This window comes from Lagopus muta, chromosome 16 (genome assembly GCF_023343835.1).
Source record: "Lagopus muta isolate bLagMut1 chromosome 16, bLagMut1 primary, whole genome shotgun sequence".
NCBI classification, from domain to species: Eukaryota; Metazoa; Chordata; class Aves; order Galliformes; family Phasianidae; genus Lagopus; species Lagopus muta.
The window spans coordinates 1,321,005-1,334,800 of NC_064448.1; the positions used below are offsets into that span (position 1 = coordinate 1,321,005).

General features: G+C 43.5%; 2 protein-coding genes across 6 annotated transcripts in view; both read left to right on the forward strand.

The window, feature by feature from the left end:
• The window catches only part of DOK5 (docking protein 5), a 514,932-nt gene that overhangs the window by 144,216 nt on the left and 356,920 nt on the right, over window positions 1-13,796 (forward strand). The gene's annotated exons all lie outside the window — the stretch shown is intronic.
• The window catches only part of TSHZ2 (teashirt zinc finger homeobox 2), a 211,821-nt gene that overhangs the window by 133,479 nt on the left and 64,546 nt on the right, over window positions 1-13,796 (forward strand). Inside the window, exon 3 of one of the 4 annotated variants that reach the window (XM_048963016.1) lies at window positions 9,371-9,387. The exons of 2 other annotated variants lie outside the window; for them this stretch is intronic. The gene's annotated coding sequence lies outside the window, so the exon portion shown is untranslated. One more of the 4 variants, XM_048963015.1, reaches the window with a different exon arrangement.

A 13,796-nucleotide genomic window follows, 5' to 3' on the forward strand; every position in this document is an offset into this window, starting at 1 on the left:
TCTGCACTGTAATAACCCACACAGACACATCACGAGTGTTATTCAGGTGGATGTGACTGCATAAATAAGGCACTGTCCTGCCTGCCTTTGGGTACCCAGAGATTGCCATCCTTTTAATACTCATCCTTTTCTAATCTACATCAAGATGCAGGTTGTACCTCACCTTTGAAAAAATATATTTAAGTGGCAATGACAGAGTGATAGCACTGTTATCTGGAACTATAATTTGAGTTGGTATGCATGATAGCACAAATTGTGTGAAATGATGGGGTATTTTGGATAGCACTGTAAAGGTTTTATGACTGTAAGCCTACCCAAGTTCTGGCTGCGCTGGAAGCGTGGAGGCCACAGTTTGTTCGTATGGTTCCTTCCTGAGATCTGCAAAGAGACTAAATCATATAACAGGGATTTTCAGGGTTTGCTTATTCTTACCATGTTATTGTTAAGATTCGGTATGCATTTGAATACTAACATAGAGGAGAGCACAGTGCTGAGAAACGGGGAATATAAAGCACACCAAAATTCCTACAACATGCACGCGCATCTGCATTCACTTGTAGGCAATACTGCAGTGGCATAGACATAAAAATATATGGAAATAAATGGAAATAAAACAGTGGAAAGTGTATCCGAAGTACAGAAATACATAAAATACTTTTTATATTTTAATGAAATTTACTGTTAAAGGTGATATTTTAAAATGTTGACTATCATTAAAGTATAAATGAATAACCTGGGTTGGTACTGTAGAAAAATGTGTTATGCGTATGGATTTATTTTTAAGATCTCTGTGAGGCTGTTTATAAGAAATTCGCTATAAATTCTTCTTAAATGTAAAGACACACATATCTGTTTTATGTTCCTCTTCAGTGTTTTCTTGAGTTCCTTTAACTGATATGGGCTTAGTAATATAATGTAAAATTATGTGTAATATACAACAATCAGATGTCTCTATTCTTTTCATTTAACCTACTTCATATTTGTTTTTATTGCTCTTCTTCAAAGAAACCCCGTGAACATTAGGGAGCGTGGCTTAATCAGAACTAATTTGTATGATGACTTATACCTTCAGAGAGGATTTCTTCCTTTTTTGCAGTTGAATTAGAATTTTTATGTTGTTCCAAGGGAAAAAACAAGCCAAAAGGCAGGGCAGAATTTTATCCCTTACTGTAAAGTCGGGTGGTGGCACTGACTGTCACTGTTGGTGACCGAGGCTCTCTTTGCTCTCTACAACTTTTTACAGAGATGAGTCTCTATAACGTTAAATTTACCAACTTAATTGGAGAGATTGCTTCACTAAAGGCCCTGATGAGCAAACAAGCAGCTACCTGAAATGAACTAATTGGAAATAAGGCTGCTGCAAAACAAAAAAATGAGTCATAATGGTAAACAGTTTTTCTCTGTTTCCTCCTTTGTCTTTTTTTAACCATCAAGTTTAAAGCTTCTGCAGTGTTTTTTTTTCTACTTTATAGGAGACAACTGACATTCTGTGGTAAATGGAAGAAAGAGCAGAGCAGAACTGAAAATCCTCTAATGCACTGACACTAACTTGCCCTCTATTGTTGAAAATGAACAGGCAATCATGATTGTTCATCAAATGGCTCCTAATGCAGTTAAAGCATTCAGCTATAATTTCTCCTTGCATTTATAATTACTGTCATAGACTGCACACCTCAGTGAGCAGATTAAAGCTATAAACTATTTAGCCGTAGCTTTAAGATGAGGAACTTGATTTGTCTGGCAGCAGTTATTTGTTAGAGAGCTTGACACTTCACATAAAAATGACTCAACTTGATGAAGAACAATGCAGTTTAAGCAATGCAGTGATTTTAAATCAGTCATTATACCACGCCCTGTAAGAATTGCAAAGCAATTTGTTAAATGATATATAGGACACGCAGATAACTGTATGTGTTAAGTATACCAAAATAGAAGATTTTTTTCTTCCATGGATTTTATTTTCTCCTCCCCTCTGGAGCTGGAGGAGCTGCTCTGAACATCATGTTTTGCTATTAGCCAGTATGGGTGTTACACAGGCAAGGCCAATTGCAAGAATCAGTTGTCTGAAGCCACACATTAGAAGACGAAGCAAGGCAACAGGGACAGGCTCAGGTGGGCCTCTGTGCTGCAGTCCCTCAGCAGGGGATTGCCCCAGCTGCCCCTCCTCCCTCCAGTCCACCCTGGTGAAAGCCCAGTCCTTCCAGTCCTTGGAAATTTCTCACCATTCCCCAAAAGCAGCAGATCAGGAATTTTTGAAATTCAGCATTCTGAAAACTTGGAACTTGCCCTGCCCAACATGTTCTCAGTCTAGCACTCACCCTTGTAAATCCAGCAGTAAGAGTTTGCTCTTGGCTTCAGTAAGAGCTGGGTCAGGGCAGATCAGGGTGCATCAGCATGGATGCATCCATGCAGATTTACCTGCTTTTTATGAATACTACAGGTTGCTATTAAGATCAGTGTTGTCAAAATTGTATTAGCTCATGCAGCACACCAGGTTACCCCATATTGTTCCCAGGCACTGTATGAACATACAGGAAATGCCCCCAAAAGGCAGGAATTCTTCAAGGCACAAAGAGAAGCAACCTGTAAGTATTTTGACCAGATCTTAACTGACCTTGAATAGCACCTACTTCATCGAGCATTCAGTATTCATAAGGATATCAAAATCTTACCTTCTCCTTGCTGCATCTGATATTATTAAATTCTACAGCCTTCATAATCTATAGTGGAGCAGTGTTACCCAGTGAAATTTCAAAGGAAGAGGACACATTTTACACCTCGTCAACCAAGTAGTGAAGATCAATAACAGAAGGAAAAGACTGAGCAGCATCCAACCCTCAACAGCACCTTCCAATAAACATGTTGTTTAGCAGGATGATCACTCTGTGCAAATATGATGGAGCACAGATGAAAAATGAGGAAAAGTGTAGATATGGCTTTATGGGAAAAGAGTAAGAGATTTCTCTCTATTTATTGGGATAATGAACAGATAATTCATGATTATTAAGCTGTAGCACTCAGGCCTTATTCTGCCTCTCCTGGGCTGGGAGCTGGGTCTGTCCGTGCGTGGAGGTGGGATGTGTTGGTGTGGGAAGCTCAGCTCCATGCTGTGGTTCTCGTGCATCAGCGGAGCCACGCAGGATTCACAGCAGCAGATACTGCTCAGGACCCTGCCTGTGAGCAGAAGAATGGGGCAGAAGAAGCCACGCACAGCACAGAGCTTATTTCATAACTGTGACGGTGTTTCTTGTTTGAGAGCATCTCAGTTCCAGGAAAGGGGCAGCAGACTCTGGTTCTCAGCCCATGATAAGGCGTGTAGCATCAAGGCACTACACTGGTCACAGCCTCCAGGAAAGCCAAGGGGCCCAAGGCTCCATCCTGCCTGCTCTGGGGGGCTGTGCATTCCCAAGAGCACGAGCTGGTGGGAGGTGGCTGGAAGGCTCCGACACTCAGTTCTATGAGGGGTGTCCATCTCTGGGGCACTGCGCTGGCTCTGTTGGCTCCGAATGTGTGCGAAAAGTGCAGTGAGGACCAAGAGGAGGGTGTGCTGGGGGCATGGAAAGAGAGGGAATGGCAGCAGCATGCTGGGCAAAGGAGGGAGAGGTGGGGAAGGAGGAGGCTTGTTCCTTGCTGGAAATTTGCACGTTCTCTTTATTAAAACAAAACAATTCCTCCTCCCCTCCAAAATCCCTGCCTGCCAGCACTCAGCGCAGCTCCTCTGCCAGGGGTCAGCACATGCAGGATGGGGGAGGGAAGGACGGGGGAGTGGAGGAGGTTGTCATGTCTAATGAATACCCTGAATGTATCGAGATATATATTTTTTTCATTTCAGAAAAGGTTCCATTAAGAGGGAGACAGCCCTAACATGTGCTTTGGCCCCTCATCAGATTTATGAGTATTTGCTCTGCTCTTTAATAGGAAACTCTGCAGCAACTGCCACCTTGCCTGCTCTCCCTGAGATACACAGTGGCTTCTCAGGGAAATGCACTTCATTATTAATGTGAATTTGTACGTTTTTATGACACTGCTTGGGGGAAGGGGCAGGCAGAGATTTCCTGGTGATATATGCTCATTTCTAACCATTTATTGTCCCAGACAATCGAGGAACAATGATAAACATTGTTATAGAAAGTGGAGAGTGCCACAGTGACATTTTTTGAAGGGAAAGGAGAGGTGGCTGGAGTGGTTTTCATGTGGTTGCCCCCCTCCGGTGCCTGCAGCAGCTGCATCAGATCGAGTGACAAAGCGGTCCTGCTGGTGGCACATTGCCTCCCCACGCCTGCCCATTTCTGAGGCCAGCAACAACCCTTTGCTCAGTGCTTTGCTGAAGCAGAGGGGGTACAGAGGAAAGGAAGGAGTGCCTCTTTTGGGAAGCCTCTACTGCAAAAAAGTCACAAGGCTCAGAGTGAATGTTCAGTGTCCCCGGTGCCCCCTTGCCCTGGTAGTTTCTGATTTATTATTGATTGACCTGGCATGGAAACCCTGTGCATGCAGCAGCAGCTGCGAGACATCAAATCAGACCAGGAGCAGAATGGTGAGGGTGTGTGACATCGTTTACCAGAGCATTATCAGCATCTTCTGTTTTCTCTCTCTACTGCAAAGCTCGTCTGTAATTCACACAGCCAAGCAGGAGGCCTGGGAAGGGATGAAAATGGTGGGCTTGGGCTGCATTGGAGAACCAAAACAGGGTCACCCTAAAGAGAGATCAGTAAGGCCATGGCTTCCCTGTGATCTCAATTCTCCTGCCTCTCCCAGCAGTGCTCTGCAGGCCTGGTGAAGGTCAAAGTCAGGTTACTCTGTCTGTGCCAAAGCCCCAAAAGCCTTCGTGCATGAGGATGCTTTGCGGTTCCCTCTGGGATATCCTCTCTGCAGCACTACCAGCTAGAGCTTCCTCTGTGCCATCGAGCTCATAGCCTCCAGCTATAAGTGAACGACTGTGTTTGTATTCCATTCCCTAGCCCTGAGCATGCACAGTCCTTTGTAACAGGAGGTGCGCCCAGCAGCTGAGCACTGCTGAGACTTTCTTTATGACATTTTTCTGCTTTCCTCTTCAGACTGAATAGCAGTGAGGAAGAAAATCAGAATAGTCATATGGGGTTGGGTCAAAAAATCCCAGCCAGTGATATCAAGCCCCAAACCTAAGTTCCCCCTCCTTTTCCCATTCTTTTTTCCATGAGGGTTTCCCAGCCAGCAGTAGCAGGATTAGATTTCTTTCTGAACTGTACACAGAAGAGGAATTGCAGTCTTACTGCAGAATTCGTAGTAGCTTCAACCAGTAATTCAGATGAGACCAAACTACTTGTTCTGCTGTGCATGGACGATGCTACAGGGATCCCTTCTGGGTCTGCTTTCTGCTTCTTTTTTGTACACAAACAAAAGTGTTTTTCTCCTCCTGTTGTACAACTGTTGAATCCTAACTGCAAACTTGTTGTTTTCATGAGCTCATTTAATGAAAACTCCCAGCCATTCCCTGTTTCTAAAAAACTCCAAGTTTATACCATAAACCACAGGTTCCCTGGAATTGTGTCTCACTATGTACAAGCAATAACCTGACATAGTGCTCAGCTGCCAGCAGATACCTCCATCCCACATCTCCATCTCTCCACTTCTCTGTCTTGTTCCAAACCAAGGTTAGAAGCAATTCAGTGCACAGTTCCCTGTCTCTGCCCTCTGCTGCTCTCCAAGCAGTCTTTGGTTGTCACCCTGTAGCTGCATGCTGCACCACTTGCTGCAAACACAGCAATGGCTGCACAACAACAGCTGTATTTCGGAGATCAAGTCAAGCTACTGGCATTGATTCCTATAGGGACTGAGTGGCCACCGGCTTACTTTATAGGGCCATTAAGAGGATTGATGTTGCCTTTTAAGCACCTATTGATCTACATCCCAAGGGACATCGCAGAAGAGGCGTTCCACTGGGATGTGTGAATGCCATGTCCTGCTGCTGCCCACTCTCATGTAAACTGAGCACACCACTCCTACAAGTAAGGGCAAATCTGAATGCTTCCTTCGTGCTTCCTCAGCTCAGGGGCAAACAGCTGTGTGTGATTCAGTCCTCAGCAAAGCTTTCCCCTAAGCTGGACATACAGACAGATAGGCTGTGGGTGGGCTTCCAGGTCAGTAACTCACTTTGTAACCTAAGGAGCCCTAATCTGTTGGCCGAGGTTTTTTATGGTGCAAGACCCAGGTTGTCATCCAGAGAATAGACGACGGGGGAGGTAATTCTGTTTATTTGATCAGTGTATATTTAAAACGTTGCCTATGCTCCCAGGAATTATGTGGAATTCTTCTATAAATCACAAACTCACCAAAAAAAAAGAAAAAAGAAAAAAGAAAAAAGAAAAAAGAAAAAAGAAAAAAGAAAAAAGAAAAAAGAAAAAAGAAAAAAGAAATCTTTCAGTATTTTTCCAAAGAGATTGGGGTGAAAGTTCCTATACTCATTTTTCATGTCTGCAAAAAAAATATCAACACGAATGATAAGTATAGCCAAAAAGAGTGTAAAAGCACACCCTGTCATTTGTTTTCCATGTGCCATATGTTTTCTGAATCCTGCACCTCCCACATACAAATTGCACGCAATAATGTGGGGTGCACACATTACTCAGGATTATTTAGTTAAGCCCTGCCTATCTGAGGGAATTAACTTAGATAAAGTCAAGCCACTGTGCTTTGTTTTGTGTTTTTTTTTCTTATTCTGGATTCATAGAGTAGAAAATTAAAGATCCCACTGTGCCAGGCTTCATGTCATTTGGTTTTAATTTAATTCATCTCTTCAATTCTCTGTTTCTCCTTCTCTTTGAGTATCATCAGTAGGTGGTCCAAGCATCAACCAGAAGATTTACTGGCAAGAGTAAATGTATGAATGCTATGAACACATTGTTTTTCTGATATGATTTAATGACCTTTTTGGCATTCCCATGGCTGTTGAAATCTTCCATAATAATTCCCCTTGGCAGGCAAAGCTCCTGTTGATCAGGTGAAAGCTGATGCAAATGTCAAATGTCAATAAATTTGTAATCCATAAATGTAATACTCAGTGCCAGAGTGAGACAGGGTTAAACAGAGTGCAGCAGCAGACACCTAAGGTATGAGCTAAATCTTCATATTGTGAACAGAAAATAGGAAAGGAGTATCACCTCCAAAAGGTCCCTGTAGCCAAACTCTTCTCCTCACTCCCTGTTCTCTCTGCATGTTTTCTGAATTGCTGAGCTTTGACAAAAGAGGTTGTGATTGCACTCGGCAGCATGAGGCTGGGGGTGCAGGTTCTGCCCCTTGATCTCTTGTTGACTCGTTGTGTGAGGCTGGGAGTGAACTTCTCTGTGTTTCCAGAGGAGCTCTTTCCCATTGCAGAGGTTTCAGAGCCATCAGAGTTTGATCCTGCAAGCAATCAGTTATGCAAGATATTCTGCAAATTAACAAGACCACTTACATAACTTAGGTGTTGCAGGAATGAGTTGTGGCTCATTTGTAGTTTTAAGATGCTTGAAAAGGGCGAGCCATGTTTGAAGCCTGATTTTATATACAATAAAGACATAAGAACAATCACATAATTTCCCAAGAGATTTTCTTGAGGGCCCTCTGCTTTGACCTTTGGCTCTGAAAAGCTCTGGTTTGTTTGACATTGAAAAAAAGCAAATGTGTGAATGCAGTGCCACGAGCATTTGCACTTTGAGCATGCTGGGGCTGAACACAGCTGAACTGGAAAAGACTGCAGCAGCTAATGTACTGGGAAAATATAACAGAGGCATTTACTTAATAACTCAACTAATTCCTTTAGCTCACCTTGTAGAGATTTAACCTTTGAATGAGAGAGTCCCTAGTTCAAAATCCTACGTCTCCTCTGTCCTTGTGTTAATTTTTAAATTATATATCATTGTTGAGAGGCCCTTGTGTTGAGCATTACAGGCTATTTTTCATGTCTAAACTGGGGAATTATAACTGAACATTAGCTACTGGCTATAAATCACACGGAACAAAGTGGCATCTGCATCTACTCAGTAACAAGAGCAGGAGAAATGCAACTTACTTAAGTTGAGACAGGAAAGAGGACACAGGCGCAGCAACAGAGATAATTGTGACTGGGGAGAACTAATGGTTCTTCGAGCCGCGTGGGGCTGTGCAGCCCTGTGCTCAGAGCTCCACAGCCAGTGCTGTAAGTGCACGGTCACAGCAGGAGCTCAGGCAATTTGCAGGGGAAATGCGGAGCTGGAAGATATTTCACACACCCCTGCAATGCCACCTAGCACGCTGCTGGTCACGGCAGGCCAGCTTCGGAGTCAGGGAGGGCTTTTTCAGAGCCTGGAAATTGCACTGTTTTGCTCTCCCCATCCCCATCCTCCATCAGCAAGCATGAGTGAGCAGTGTCCACAACTCGCTCTCCTTGGGAAATGTTTTTATTTCTAATTATGGCTAAAGCCCAGGTGAGGAGGAGGCAGCACAGCTGTCAGCACAGCAATCCATAGGGCAGTGGGTCTGGGCTGTGCAGCTCTGCCCACTGCTCTGCTCAGGGCAGGAGCACTGCAGTGCCTGTGCCTTCCTGAGCAGCTCGGCAAAGGTACAGCACTATCTTAAAAGCCAGCAAGAGAAGCTTAACCCAGTGTGGTCTCATTCTTGCGTTTGTCTCTGCTGTCCTTTACTTTGGTACTGCCTTTTTTTAGTTCCCCGAACTTTGAACAAAGCTTCCATGATCTCTTGTGTCTTCACTGGGGCAAGACAAAGCTGCCTGCATAGTTTTGGGGGCCACACGCTTTCATTTGTACAGTGGCAGCCAGCAGAGTTTCTTCATAAACTGCTGCACCAAATGCAGAAGGGGCTCAAGGTGAGCTCTGCCTGCATTGCGTCTCGAAAGGAGAACAGAGCTTCACAAAGAGGTCCCCAAGCAGTTGGGTTTGTTCTGTTTGTGCAGTGCTGAGCACAACGAGTTGCTGGTCCAGGCTCCAAGTGGCAGTAATGGCAGTAGGTGTTTTGCTGATTAGAAGTAAACTTCAGGACATTCTTAAAAGCTTTGCTTTAGGGGCCTATGTCTGGTGCATTTATTAGGCTGTTCAGCAGTAATTCAGACGGCAGAGAATTGGTTAGGACCTGGTCTATCTAATTGTGTGTCTAAATCATAGTTGCGCCGTGATTCAGAGGTACTAACATTACAGTCTGCACCGAATGGCTGAGGTTATATGGTCAGATTCCTGCAGATGGTCAGTTTGTACCATAAAATTTAAAATTACAACTTGCTCCATAAAACTACTGCCTCAAATTTATTATATATTGCGGCACAACAAGCAAATTAATACTAGATGCAGTATATGCCCCGACATTAATGTGAACAGAGGATGAAATATTCTCTTCCCAGCTCATTGGTACACATTCCCTTCAGAGCACCAAGGAAGGCACCAGGAGTGCAGCCCCGCGTGGTGCAGTGCCAGCCTGGGGGTGGTGGGAAGGACGTCACAGCCCAGCATGGGGACACTGCATCCACCCCAGCACGGGGACATCGCACGCACCCCAGCATGAGGCCCCGGGGCTTTCAGACCTGCAGTTCTGCTCCGTATGCTGTGCCTGCAAGAGCTGAGCGCTCAGCAAAATCTTTTTATTATTCGTCATAAAGAATCACAGCTGTGAAAAGCAAACTAGGGAAGGGGAGTGGGAACAGGCAAGCGCGCTCCCCTGGACCGGTGTAAATCAGGAGCAGCTCCTCTGTAGGTCTGCTGAATTACGCTGCTGTCACTCCGACATCAGCCCAGAATCAGCCCCTTTACCTGCAAGAGATGAGTGAAATATCTTACAACTGTGTGTCCAGGAGCCTGCTAAGCTTCTTGTAGAGTTGCTGTCAGTATGCCCAGGGCAGAAGCATATTTTTTTTCTTACTGTTGTACATAAGGGCTCTGCTGCAGCCGACAACATGAAATGTGTTAGTTCGGTTTGTTCAAAATGGAGTGTGTTTGTTAAGTGTTGCCTCTTTGATGTTGTGCTGCCATCTCCATCTTTGTCATCATTGCCCATCTTTTTCAATCTAATGAACTCAAACCATCAGTGCAACTTAAGTTCGGCTGTCTGTTCTTGCATAGTTAATATTAAAAATGTACTAACAGTGTGGCTGCGAAATCAAATTATGCACATAAATATGCTGGCATAGCAGAGGAGGCGGCAGAAGCTGAAGTTAGCAACATTGATGCCAGTTCACATTTGCAAATCAACCGTCAATCTGTCATTAAACATGTTATCAAATGATGATAAGTGTATGCTTCTTGCTTGCATTGGCGCGCTTATTCCCAATGTTGATGTGCATTAATGGGATAATGTGCATTAACATAGTCTTGCTTGGATGAACACAAAACATTTTTTATCCGTCTTAGTTTGTTTCCCCCTGTGGCCCCCAAGTAAGTGTTTTGTGTTATCAAATTGCCAAAAAATGGGAAAACATATTACTTTTAATTAGCAAAAATTTTGAGTCGTTCTTTTTTTTAAAATTTTTATCCAGACTCTCCTGTGTGTTGTCAGTGGAGGTGGAGGGGACAGAAGAACATTCCCTTGCCTTCTTTAAGTAAAACGATTAATGTCAGAAACTCAGAGGCTGACAATTATGCTCTGTCTTAATGCACTGGCCTTTCATCTGCAGCCCTTGCTTTTGACACGAGTGATGGCTTCAGTTCAGCGATATGAAAGGCAGGAAAGGAAATGATCTCAGGCATTCCCAGCCCATTGTGCGCTGCTGTACGCAGACATGGCAAGCAGTCCTGTGCTGGCTTCAGTTTGTGGTTTTGCATGCGAGTCGGCAGCGGCTGTACCTAAAGATGAAACAAAAAGCTGCAGAAGAGCACGGCTGCTCCAGGAGGGAGTGGAAGGAGCTTCCCACCCAACGCCCGGCGCTGCCACCGCTCTGCGTGATGCCGCTTACGGCACGCGCTGACAGTGAGCTTCCTGGCAGTGGAAAAAAATCCCAACGCAAAGTGGTGGAAGACATAAAACCATAGGGAGGGTCTGGAGACCATCCCATGTCACAGGGCTTCCTGCCTCCCAGCCCTGCCCGCAGCGCCCGCCAGGCGAGGGCTCAGCCCTGGGGAAGGCGCATTGCCCTGGGAGCCATTTCAGTAAATATGAACATTTGTGGTGGTGTTTGTTTGTTTGTTTGTTTGTTTGTTTTAATTGCTTCTATTCAGAATTGGGTTTTTTTTTCTACCCAGACACAATTCAGAGCTTTTGGAAAAGCTGAGGTGGAACTCTACCAGAGCAGGAAAGGCATCTGCTGGTCTTTTGTTCTTCTGGGACTTCAAGGTTTTCAAACTCTTTGAAAAGCAAATGAATCAAGGTTCTTCCCACCCTTTGGAAAAAAGCTGTTTTAAATCTTCTTGTATTTATGCAAGGGGGGCAAAATCGTGATGATCTACCCAGGTTTTTTACAGTAAAACAGCAATATTAATGAAAAACAGCCTGGATAATGTCTGGTCCTGTTCAAAACACCACGACTTATTCCAGGACTTTTACTAGGCATTACTGGTAGTGTTATCAAATCAGGCTCAAGAGTTGCCTTAAAGGAAAGTCAATCATTTAAAGCGTTTTATTTTTAGTTTATGAGGTGGAAAATAAAACTCCTTCTAAAACTTTTATGATAGACATCATATTATTTACATGTCCCTAAAATAGCAACTATTTCTCATACAATAAAAATGTTTATAAATTACTTTTAGTCTCTGTTTATGAGTGCATTTAACATCCAAACATGGCTTGAGCTTCGTCCCGAACCTAAAAAAATCAGAGCTAGTAGAATAACGACTTTGTACATTTGAATGTTTTGGTAAACGGGTCAAACTCTTGATCACTCTTCCTTTTTTTTATCAATCTAACAATGCCATTATCTGTAGGCATCTTATTCAGGTCTCTGATTTCTATTATCTAGGTGATTTAAAGGAAAATAATAGGGGATAATTATTGATTTTTTTTAAATTGTTTTGATTTTTGAAAAGCCTATTATCGCTAAATTGTGGGTACAGCAGCACAAGTTTTATACTCATAAAACTCTAATAGCAGTAATTGCATTCCTATTACCTGTAGCTTCAATGAGACCTCATGTTTTCTACTTCTACACCAAAGATCTCGTCTTCTCATACAGAGAGCCTGAATTTTAAATTTGTTTCTTGCTACACATTCATTACTGGCAAAATTTACCCAGTAACACTTTTTTTTACAGCTGTGTAGCTTTATGTTGCTTCTACTCCATGAGCTGCCTTGAAATTAATTTGTCAAACATTTGTTCCCACTGCTTAGGGAAGGTTCCTGATCAGATGAGTGGACCAATTTGTCTTGGTGGAGAGGTGCCAGGAATCAGATGGCTTTAAAAAGGCTGTGAGTGGGGGGCTCCTGTAAGGCAGCTCAGGTTAGGGTCATGCAGGTGACTTTTTATATCACAAACAGCATCTGGACAACTGGTGGGTGAAAGGCGTCTTGCCGTCTCCCCCTCCATGATGACTTTGAGACAGACCTTCCTGGAAGCTCTTCATTGCCAGTGTCCAATTCTTTCTATTTTTGGCATTTGGCATGCAGCAGATCAAGGTATAAAATGGGCATATCAAAACTGAACCCAGATCCAAAATCCCAGCTACATCATGATAGTGTCTGGGAGAAGACTGGGTCTGGGTTTCATCTTCACTACTTCAGTCGGTCTCTGCTTTGAACAGATGCATTCATCAGCTGCATTAATTTACCAATTGTCATTAAGCAATTTAAAACAGTGGGATGCTGGGTTGTTCCTTGGTAGTCATTTGTCAAAGGAAATGTTGAAAGTGGGAATTAGAAGTAACAGAGTTATGCTGTTCTTCCTCTTGATTCTCCAGTCTTTATGCTTCATACTGCATATTCTCCTATTATCTTAGGCTAACTTTGGAGTGTTTGTCAGTTTTTGAAAATGGCAAGTAATTAGTCAATATGTTTTCACCATATGTATCAAGCTCAGTAAAGAGGCAACCATTGGCCTTTGTCATGGCACAGTAAGCGTTCGTTTTCTCAGCACTTCAAGTTATGCTGAGCGTGTGGTGAACGCCAAAGAATTTAATGAGGAATTTTACAATGAAACATTTGACATAACAATTCACTGTTCAGCTCAGTTCACAAATTTGGGACGAGGCCCCGTTTCAGATTTCATCAACTTGTGCTGTTCACACTCGAGGTCTTGCATGAGCTGCATCTCCCCTGCCTGGTGCCCTGAGCAGAGAGCAAAGAGGCTGTGCAAAGGGTGGATAAATTGTTACTGACTCAATGTGGTCCTGCTTTGCATCTTCTTGGCACAGATGCTGTGTACAAGAGGGAAGAATTCTTGAAACCATGTTTCCCTTCCAGACGGCCTTAGTGCTTACCCCAAGCTAGTAAGTGCACTCTTTCCACGGAGAAATTCTTGCTTTGAGGCTTCCACTGTTGCTGTCAACGTTCTATAAAATATAAAAAAAAATCAGATCTGATCTTAACACTGCTGATAAAAAGTGTCATTTGCCCCGATTTTACCTTCTGAGCAAAAATATGTGCAGTGCTTGTGGAGAGAGAGAGGATAGGCAGCAGCCCTGCCGGGGCTCTTGGGAATCCTCTATTTCAATTATTTGTGGAACAGGTTTTTACATTCTTCACTGGCTTTCCTTAGATTTACAAAAAGAACTTCTGAGCTCAGAGTCAATTCAGTGAGCTACAGGTGTTTTGTTTAACACTTTGGGGTGTATGCAGTAAATAGCCACAAATATGATGGCATATTGTTTTACTGCGGTCGTGATTTAAATATAAGTAGCATTGCTACTGAAGTCAATAGGACTTTCTCCCGA